Here is a 9724-nt window from a genome sequence, read left to right on the forward strand (position 1 = left end):
ACCTTGGGAGAGACAAGCCTACAGGAAACAGCTGACCTGCTGGGAGTGGATCAGAGCTCAATTACTCCTCCCAGCAGCCAGCTCCACCTAGCCAGCTCCACCCAGCCTGCAGGCGCCAGTGAGGCCAAGCTGTCCTCCAGCCATGTGCTCAAGCTTTCCAGTTTTCTGAGCCAGACGATGTCCTTCACCTTTGCCCAGAGGGCCAGGCTACTGCACTGTCGGCCTCCAATGCTCAGCAGCTCCGCATCCGGTCCTCCTCTTAACATCCATCTCTATTGAACTTCTTACTGCTAATGCTCCACCCAGAAACCATAGCAGAATATCTCCAAGAAGCTTAGCTAGAGATCGTTTCTTACTTTCAGTTCCCTGAAATAACGGTCTCAACTAACAGGCTCTCTTTTAAGGCAGTGTCTGGCTATCTAGTACTCTGGAATAGGCAAGGGGGATCAAATTCAAGAGAATTCTTCCTTAATGTTGACCTGCCAAGCAAGAAGGATCACTGTCATATTAAACTCCTGCCCTGGATTCAAAGCTTGTGAAAACTGTGAGTTATGCTACATAGAAAAAAGATAATATATGAGCTTTCCAATTGGATTTTCCTCCCCTGCCCTTTTCCTCCTAAAGGTTATTAACTACTTTTCTTAACTTCCAAAGAGGTTCTACTATGGCACAAAAGTCATAGGGAGGGGGTGCTTTGGAATTTAGACACTGAGAAATAGAAGCTAGAGGTCAAGGATAGAGAGGGAAGAGGGGAGGGAAAAAAGGGCAAGAAGCCTGTCTGTGGAGAAAAGAAAAGAAAATCCCTCTGGAATGGTATTCCTAGAGCAGTGGTTGTCAACCTGTGGGTCTAGACCCCCCTCCTTTTGGTCACATACTGTATCAGATCCTGAATATCAGATATTCACATTATGATTCATAACAGTGGCAGAATTGCAGTTATGAAGTAGCAAAGGAATAATTTTATGGTTGGGGGTCACCATCACATGAGTAACTATATTAAAAGGTCGTAGCATTAGGAAGGTTGAGAACCATTGCTTTAGAGGATACGAGCAGAGAGGTTTTCCAGGAGTTTTAGAAACAGAAACTCTTGAGACATATAACACATAAAAGATTTATTTTTTAATCAGATGAGATTATGTTTGGCTGTAAGCTACAGAACAATATCTGAATAACAGTCACTGACTCAATACAGAGCATTGTTTTTAAAACACACATACACACACACACACACACACACACACACACACACACACACGCACACACACATGCATGTGCATGATGACCTGGCATAGGCAGTCTTAAAAATTGCTAGGGAAGTTGCATGGTCAAGAGCATTTGGTATGAGCCCCTCACTTTCTTCCATCACTATTGGTGCAGACTCTCAGGCACCAAAATAGGTGTTTCAGCTCTACTCAAACCATCTACATTATTGTTGTATGAAGGAACAGACAAAGATACTGTGCTGATGTATCTTTTTTGATGTTTCCCAGGAGAGACTCCAATACTCTCACTCAAAATCATTGCTGACCATCTACTTTCATGGCTCCACAGGGCAATGTTTTGCTTTATTCCAGGTAGGTGTCCTGTTTAAGAAGAGTATTTCCAGAGAAGAAAAGAAGAAAGGACTCCAAGTGAATGAATACCAGACATCTCCAGAAAGGAAGAGGGATTTAAAGGCAGTATTGTGAACTATATGGTGAAATACTTTAAACTCCACCTGAAAAAATGAAATGAATAGCTTGAGTTAAGATCATGATCTATACTATATTTTATTGGCTATGACATAGAAATGAGGTTCAGCCACAGGAGCCGTGCATAGTTCATTGTTCCTCTTGTTACTACAGAGGTCATTAAACATCTATTTCTAGTTCCTCCTAGTGAGTATTTTCTCTTCCCATTTATATGTACTTGTAAAACAGGAAAACATATTATGTCTACCATTGCTTAAAAATACTGCATTTTCCCATGGACGGCCTGAACTTTCACTTTCAAATGAGGCATGATATAGAGTTTTAGTCATATTTACTCTTTCACCTTTGTTTTAACATTTGAGGAGATTAGGACAACATTTAGCACTAAGTGATATAGCGGAACATAGGCCTTTAAATCTCAGTGTTTGGCATGCAGAAGCATGTGGGTCTCAGTTAGTTCAAAGTCAACCTAGTCTACATAGTGACTTCTAGGCCTGCCAGGCTACACTGTGAGAACTTGTCTCAAAAACTAAACAAAGCCAAACCACAAAAATAAATGCTAGTGCTTCAGGACTATTGCAGGGATGAAATGTTGCTGATCATACAGCTTTGTTAGAAATGTTAAAAACTACCTATGTCATAACATTGCCTGTGTGTGTGTGTGTGTGTATATGTGTGTTTGTGTGTGAGTATTGGGCCAGTGACTCAGTTCTTGGATTCATTGTTGTCTGAGTTACCCTTTCTACCCATAGGATAATTTAGAAAATGCAGTGTTGCTTCACTATATGCTTATAAAGTCATCACTATTGAGATCATGGAATGTCATCTCTGAAATCTTGAAGGCTTTATTTTTCACTTTTACCAAGTCTCACTGTAGGAGGCTGAGCTTACTTCTCATGTTATGGTAGGTTTAGAAAGCCTTAGTCCCAGATGTGAGTATAAAGATTCACTCCTTACTTTCTTTGAAGGATGTACATGCTAGAGGTAAATTACAGTAGATTTGGAAAGGCATAAAGAAGAAAAAACAATTCTGGTCATACTCATAAGATTCTTTCTAGTCGTGTGTACATGAGTTTATATGAATTTGAACATATATGTACATACATGTGTGTTTAAAAAAAGTATTGGCTATAAATATACTGTATTTTGTTTTGTCCTCTGTGTTCTGATTGAACCCTTTACACTTTAAAAGGCTTTTTGAAGCAGAGGGTTTGTTTTGTTGTTGTTTTTAAACTGCTGCCTTGTATTTGGTTATATAAGACTACTTGTCTTAGCAGGGTTTCCTGGCAGTGAAGAGACACCATGACCACAGCAACTCTTATAAAGAAAAATATTTAATTGGGGCTGGCCTACCCTTTCAGAAGTTTAGCTCATTATTGTCATAGTGGGAAACTGTCATGCAGACAGATATGATGCTAGAGAAGGAGTTGAGAGTCCTGCATATTAATATTCAGGTATCAGAAAGAGGCTGTGTACCACACTGGGCATAGATAGCTTTAGCATAGGAGACTTCAAAGCCTACTTCCACAGCGACACACTTTCTCCAACAAGGCCATACCTACTCCAAAAGGGCCATATCTCCAACAGTGCTACTCCCTATGAGCAAGGCATTCAAACAGATGAGTCTGGGAGGTACAATTTCTATTCAGACCACACACTATTATTCCTTCCAACAGTGATTTTAGGTTTTGTTGTTTGGTATGTAAAGGTGACGTCACATTCACAAACACAGGCAAAACCAAAATCAGTAATCAGATTACAATATTTAGTCCCAGCTTTCTTAACCATTCTGGGGTTCTTGAGTTTAGACACCACTCTTGTTACAATCCCATCTAGGTTCTAAAGACAGCTTCCAAGAAATTAGTCTCTTCTCAAAGCATGGTTTTGTCATCTCTCCTCAGGAATCTGGCTTTTGTAGTTGATGAAGTTCAATGGATGTATGGCTCTACGATTTCTGGGGCAAGGTCATAAAAGGACTTGCAGTGTTTCGCCTTGTAGGAATTAAGAAGACATCTAACTACCTGAGTTTTTGCCTTTAAGTAAACCTAGTCGGTTATGTGCATAGTGTTCACAGTCTAGAATGAAAAGTGGGAAAAAGAGGGAAAGAAACAAGGAGCAGAGGGAGAGGGAGATAAAGGAGAGATTGTGTGGATAGCTTCAGCTATTTCTAAGTATTCCAGTATGAAAAAACAAAAACAAAAACAAAAACAAGCCAACTTGAACATCCAGACCAGCCAAGCTTCCATACAATGCAGCCAGCCACTATGCAGTAAACACTAAGTGTGTTGCTCATGGCTCCTCACTTAAACCTTAGAAAAACAACTTAAAGGCATGAGGTATTTATTTACTTTGCTCATGGTGTCAGAGGTTTCAGCCCACTGCTGGCTGGATTTATTGCTTTTAGGTCAAGGCAAGTGTCCTCAGAAAGTCCCACCATCTGGGGACCAAAATGTTCGATGCTGAAGTCTGTGGAAGACATTTTAAATTCAAACTCTAACATTCCTCTTCTGGCTTCTAAAGTCTGATGGCTACCTCATAATATAAAGTTCATTCATTCTAAGAGTCTTAAGAGTTGCTCGGGGGCTGGAGAGATGACTCAGCGGTTAAGAGCACTGACTGCTCTTCCAGAGGTCCAGTGTTCAATTCCTAACAACCACGTAGTGGCTCACAACCATCTGTAATAAGATCTGATGCCCTCTTCTGGTGTACTCATACATAAAATAAATGAACCTTAAAAAAAAAAAAAGAGTTGTTCAAAAGTCCAAGTGTAAAGGTGTTTCTGGGACTCAAGGCATGGCCAACATTTTTAAAAAGTAGATTCTTTGAGGATTATAATGGCATGGAGTAAACAACCTCAAAAAAAAAAAATGGCAGGGAAGAGGACACAAAAGAATAGTGGGACCAAGGTGAGACTGAAAGTCTTTGATGCAAACATTAAGTCCTAGGTCTGTAGCTGGTATCTTGGGGGATGCATTGATGTAATGTGAGCTCCACAGGGCTTGGACACACTTTCCTGTGGTTTGCTGGCACCAGCCCAGAAAACTCATCTCTTGGGCTAATACTTGCAGATTTCCTCAGAGAATAGTCATGTTTCAGGTATCTCTAATGACATAGCCTTTGGGGGCTTGCCTGCTACACATTGCCTAGCATCTCATGCTTTCCTTGTAGTGGTTTGAATGAGAATGCCCCCTCCCTGTTGGGTCATATATTTGAAGACTTGATCCCAGATGGTGGAATTATTTGGGAAGAGTTGGGAGCTGTGCCCTAGTTGGAAGAAGTGTGTCACTGGGATGGACCTTGAAGCTTAAAAACGCCTTTCCCAATGTGACCTCTGCTTCCTGCTTATGATCTGAGATCTCAGCCTTTCCTACCACCCTTGAAACATGGCAACAGAGTGCAAGGTTGACTGCACATGAGCATGGTGAACCTATTCTTGAAGAAAACGCGTTCCTGTATAAGCCTGTGGGAGCAGAGCACACTGAAGGTACCGTTGACGGAAGGAACCCTTGAAGGAGTTCATCTTTTACGCCTTTACAGTGTATTGGATAAGGTTTTCCTGATTCTTGAGAGGCCCCCAAGGCATTGTTATTACTGTCCCAGCATGAAGTACTTTGCTTCCTTTTTTTTTAATGCTTGATTTTAAATGCACATTTTTACTTGGCATATACTGATCACAGAAGTAGTATGCCTCATTATGATATTCCTGTTTATGCACACATTTCACTTTTATTATACTCAACTACTATTGTGCTTCCTTGCCTTCTTCTCCCTCCCTTTTTCCTTCCGCATGCCTCACAGACTCCTCTTATCGTGTTTCTCCCTCTAAGGGTCACATTTGAGAGAAAGCATGAGTCTCAGTGTCTTTTTCTGTTACTGTGATACAATACCCAGACAAAAGCATCTGAAGGGAGAGAGGGCTTATTTGAGCTTTCATTCCATCATGGTGGGGAAGACATGGCATTGGGATGGAAAGAACAACAGCCATACTGGAGACAGGCTCCTTACACTGGAACAGGAAGTGAGGCTGGCTCTAAAGCATCAAGGCCTTTCCCCAGGAACCCATTTCCTCCAGGAGGAGAAGCTCTACTTCTTAAAGCTTCCACAAATAGCATCACCAGCTGGGGACTGAGTGCTCTCGAATGTGAGCTTATGGCCCTTTCAGATTCAAACCATAGAAATGCACTCTTGTCTTTGTGAGATTCATTCATTTCATATAACATCATCTCCTTCTTCATCCAACGTCCTGCAAACACAGTTCTGCTCTTCATGGCTGAACAAAACTTCATTGTGCATATATCCACATCTTCTTCCTCGTCCATCTGTTTGTGGGTATCTAGGTTGACTCCCTGATATGACTCTTGTGTTGGGTCCTGTTTCCATGGCTCTAATATCTCCAGCAATCATGATTTTTTTCCCCCTGAAACATTGTTTGCCTGAGTCCGTTCTCCACTCTCTTGTAGCCAAAAGATGATTTTTAGGAAAGGAGCAAAAGACAAGGCAGAAAAGGAACAACAAAGAAAGAGGAGGATCAGGCCACTTTACTGCACTTTGTATTCTTTCCAAGGAAGAAATCTTTGCAGCTCACAAGTAGGGCACTTCTTTGTCTCTTGCTTTCTCCCTCCCTTTCTTTCCTTTGTAACCAAAGTACAAAAGGCACTTTCTATGGACACGGTAGAACAAGAGAAAAGATAGTCACCTTCCTGCAAGATATAGAAGGGAATTGGCACTTTGGCCGAGGTACAGCACTTCCTGGCAGTGACCTGAGTCAGAAGCTGTGGGGACCTTTAGGCACAGCATCATTGCTTTGCTACTTCAGAATCAAGGGTTCCTCTGCTCTGACAAGACAACCAGTAGCCAATGTGCAAGGCCAGGTTGGGACAAAGGCACAGCATGTCTTATCTGCTATTTTGTCTTTCAGATTCCTTCCTACAGGAGTCCCAGTGTTCACATAGTCAAGCTATGCAGTGTTCTGTGTGCATGCAAATATCATCTAGTGCAGTGGTTCTCAATGCTGCGACCCTTTAATAGAGGTCCTCGTGTTGTGGTGACCCCTCCTGGCCATGAAGTTATTTCTATTTTATAACTGTAATTTTACTACTGTTATGAATCATAATCCAGAATATCTGTTTTGCCACCTCTGGGGGTCACAACCCACAGGTTGAGAACTACAGGTTTAGAGTAGACATACTCTATGCTATTAGATGTTAGAATCCCTTTAAATTAGAGCAGGCTCAAGACTGACTCTGTTACGTGAAAGAGGGTACTCTTCAACCCTGGACATATAAGATCTTATATGTTTATGACAACCATTAACATTCCAGGAACTCCTATAATGCAATCTCATGACCATTCTACTGAGGGCAGTTTGAGTAGACATTACAGACATCAATTGGACACCTCGATAGAAAAGACATGAAACACACTGAATGCGGTGGGTCTTTGTAGGTTGCTGCCAAATATCTAATCCACAAAGGATGGCAGTCTTCTCAAGGTTGCTATCAAGGCCCAGTTGCTTGCTGTGCACCATGGGGGATTCCTGGAGAGCCTCCTTCTTGCTTTATTTATTTATTTTTTGACTAACGTAATTCTAATTTTTGATTCTAGCGTTCACCATTTCTCTGCTCAGATTATCCACTTTAAACAGGCATCCCACTGGGATCCCTTTGTTCTCCCAGAGACGGTAGGTGCTGAGAGACTTTCCACAGCGCATGCTACTTGGCTCACCTTGGTGCAGAGTTGATTTTGCCTTGTGCAACTTGAAAGGCCCTTTATGTGGGTGTTGGTTTCTTAAATGAGGAGTGGTTCATCTTATTATCACTTCTGGTTTGTTTTGAAATTGAGTGTTGTGCTAACACACCCACTAGGTCCATCCAAAGAATGTCTTTTTCCTCCCCTAAAACAATTAAGAGAAGCCACCCAGGTATCTATCTAGCAGGGAGAGGGGAAGAGAAAGGGGTAGGGGAAGGGAAAGGAGTAGGGGGGGAGGGAGGGGAGGGGAAGCAGGAGGGGGGGTTTCATGATGTGATTTGGTGTCTGATAGTTGTTATCTGTTTTAGTCTTGTCCTTGGACCTACAAGGCACAATATTGACCTCCCCTGGTAGTCTTGTGACAGGCTACTTCTGGAGGATCAAACACAGAAGATTCACTGGTGCAATAGTAGGCTAAGATAAATAATTAATGTGGAAGGAAGTACTAGGTCAAACCTCAGCGCCACAGTCCATAGTTTGGGGTACTTTGTCATCCCTGCAAAACATGTTGCTATTGCCACGTGTATGAACTCTTTGGGGTGTGGCTTGAGAAATACTAGCTTGGGCAAAGGAGATTTCTGTAGTTTAATTAGCTGATTTTTAATTTAAAAATATTATGTATCACTTATTCTGGGGAGCCTTTTTTAATGTACCAGTGTGCATCTATGACACCACTGATTGTGGTATACTGTGCTTGAATACTTGTCTGCTAGCCTGCCTGTTGCTCACTTTAAAGTACATTTACCACAAGCTTCCCTTTGAAAAAGTCACAAATGGATGGGTGTGGAATACCCTGGAACAGTGGTATAACGTCAGGACTTCTCCAGAGTAATGGCTATAATATTGCTCATCTTGCAAGTTGTCGAAGAGGAAAAAAAAGTTGATAAGTCATGTCATTTCATTTCATAAACATAACTGGGAGGTTGCATGGAGATGAAGATTGTCAAAATATTCCAAAAATGTTTAAACACTTTCTACTTATTTAGCTTTGGGAGGCCAGTATCTTAGAATAGTCACTAAGGAGGCAGGTCGTCTTCCTGTAGTTTCTTAAACCCTGGTTTGGGGTTTTCTGGTCAGGAATTTATATTTCTGTGTAACTCATTTTTATTCCTACATTGTAACATCCTAGCAGCAAGAATTGTCCCTTAGGGAACCAGAAATGTATTTTAATAACATTTCTTTATGACCATGCTTGGTTTAGTTTGGACATGGTTCAGGAAAAAGAAAGGGGTGGAAAAAAACACTTGTGCACTTAAAAAAAAAAAAAAAAAAAAAGCCTTATTCGACAAGATTCCTTTGGGGAATACATTGTGGTTTTATTTCCATTTTCCATTTTCATTTTTATTATGGTTTATGTTTCTCAAATAGTCACTATGTGGCTTAATATAGAAAACAAGTTTATGAGAATTTAACGTTTATTTGACAGCTGGATAACAAAAAGAAATAAAAGGGACTATTTATGTTCTTAGAGAGTATGCATAGTGTAAGCTAATGTTTGCATGCCTCTGAGGTGATTCCTGCATTAATATAGAACTGAAAGTGAATTCAGGGGGAAGATGCCTTCAGTTAGCACAGCCAAAGTAGCGGACTAACAAAAGCTGAAGAGATAACTCAACAAGTTCTGCACAGAATAAATTCACTATGGTAAGAAGACTGTTTAGTTTGAGAACATTCCTACATGTTCAAAATAACTCATCATATCATTTTGTATAATGGATGAGCTTCAGTGGTCATGGTTTCATAATTTGTAAAGCCTAACAAAAAAAGCCTAACCTTCTAGTTAGAGTTTTTATTTTTATACTTCTTTTCTAGAATGCTGTGGCATATTAAATTACATTGGGTTGGACATTTTAAATTCCAAGAGATACTGCTCCCAAAGACACTCGAATAAGCAGGCAGAAAGGACAGAGTCACGAGTTTCCAGCAGCCATTAAGTTGGAAGGATTGGACGTAATTACAGAATGGATCATGACTCGTTGTTACTGAAAATATAGGGTTTTATTAGTTAGAGGTTTGTGTGCCAGGTTCTTGTTTCATAGAAACCCCAATATAAGTGATACATAAGTTCTGACTCTACTCTCCTGGGGATTTTAATAGATGCAATTCTTGGAAGGGTAACACTGAATCTGAATTGGGGATCATTCTCATTGGTGAATGTGAAATAAGAAATAGTTCTTATTTTCCAGGTCCTGAGAGCCAAAACATATGGATGCTACCTGAGATTTGATGCTGGTACCTGCCTCAGTGGACGGCCAAGAAGCAATGGTACTGGAGGGGCATGGGAC

The 9724-nt window shown here is 40.9% G+C and overlaps 1 long non-coding RNA gene across 1 annotated transcript; it reads left to right on the forward strand.

Moving 5' to 3' along the window:
• Positions 1-391: 391 nt before the first annotated feature.
• On the forward strand, positions 392-1877 carry LOC116092003. The gene is made up of 2 exons (XR_004119139.1): positions 392-544; positions 1575-1877. It is a non-coding gene; the product is annotated as an uncharacterized LOC116092003 (long non-coding RNA).
• Positions 1878-9724: the final 7847 nt, after the last annotated feature.

Source organism: Mastomys coucha, unplaced genomic scaffold, assembly GCF_008632895.1.
Source record: "Mastomys coucha isolate ucsf_1 unplaced genomic scaffold, UCSF_Mcou_1 pScaffold15, whole genome shotgun sequence".
Lineage (NCBI taxonomy): Eukaryota > Metazoa > Chordata > Mammalia > Rodentia > Muridae > Mastomys > Mastomys coucha.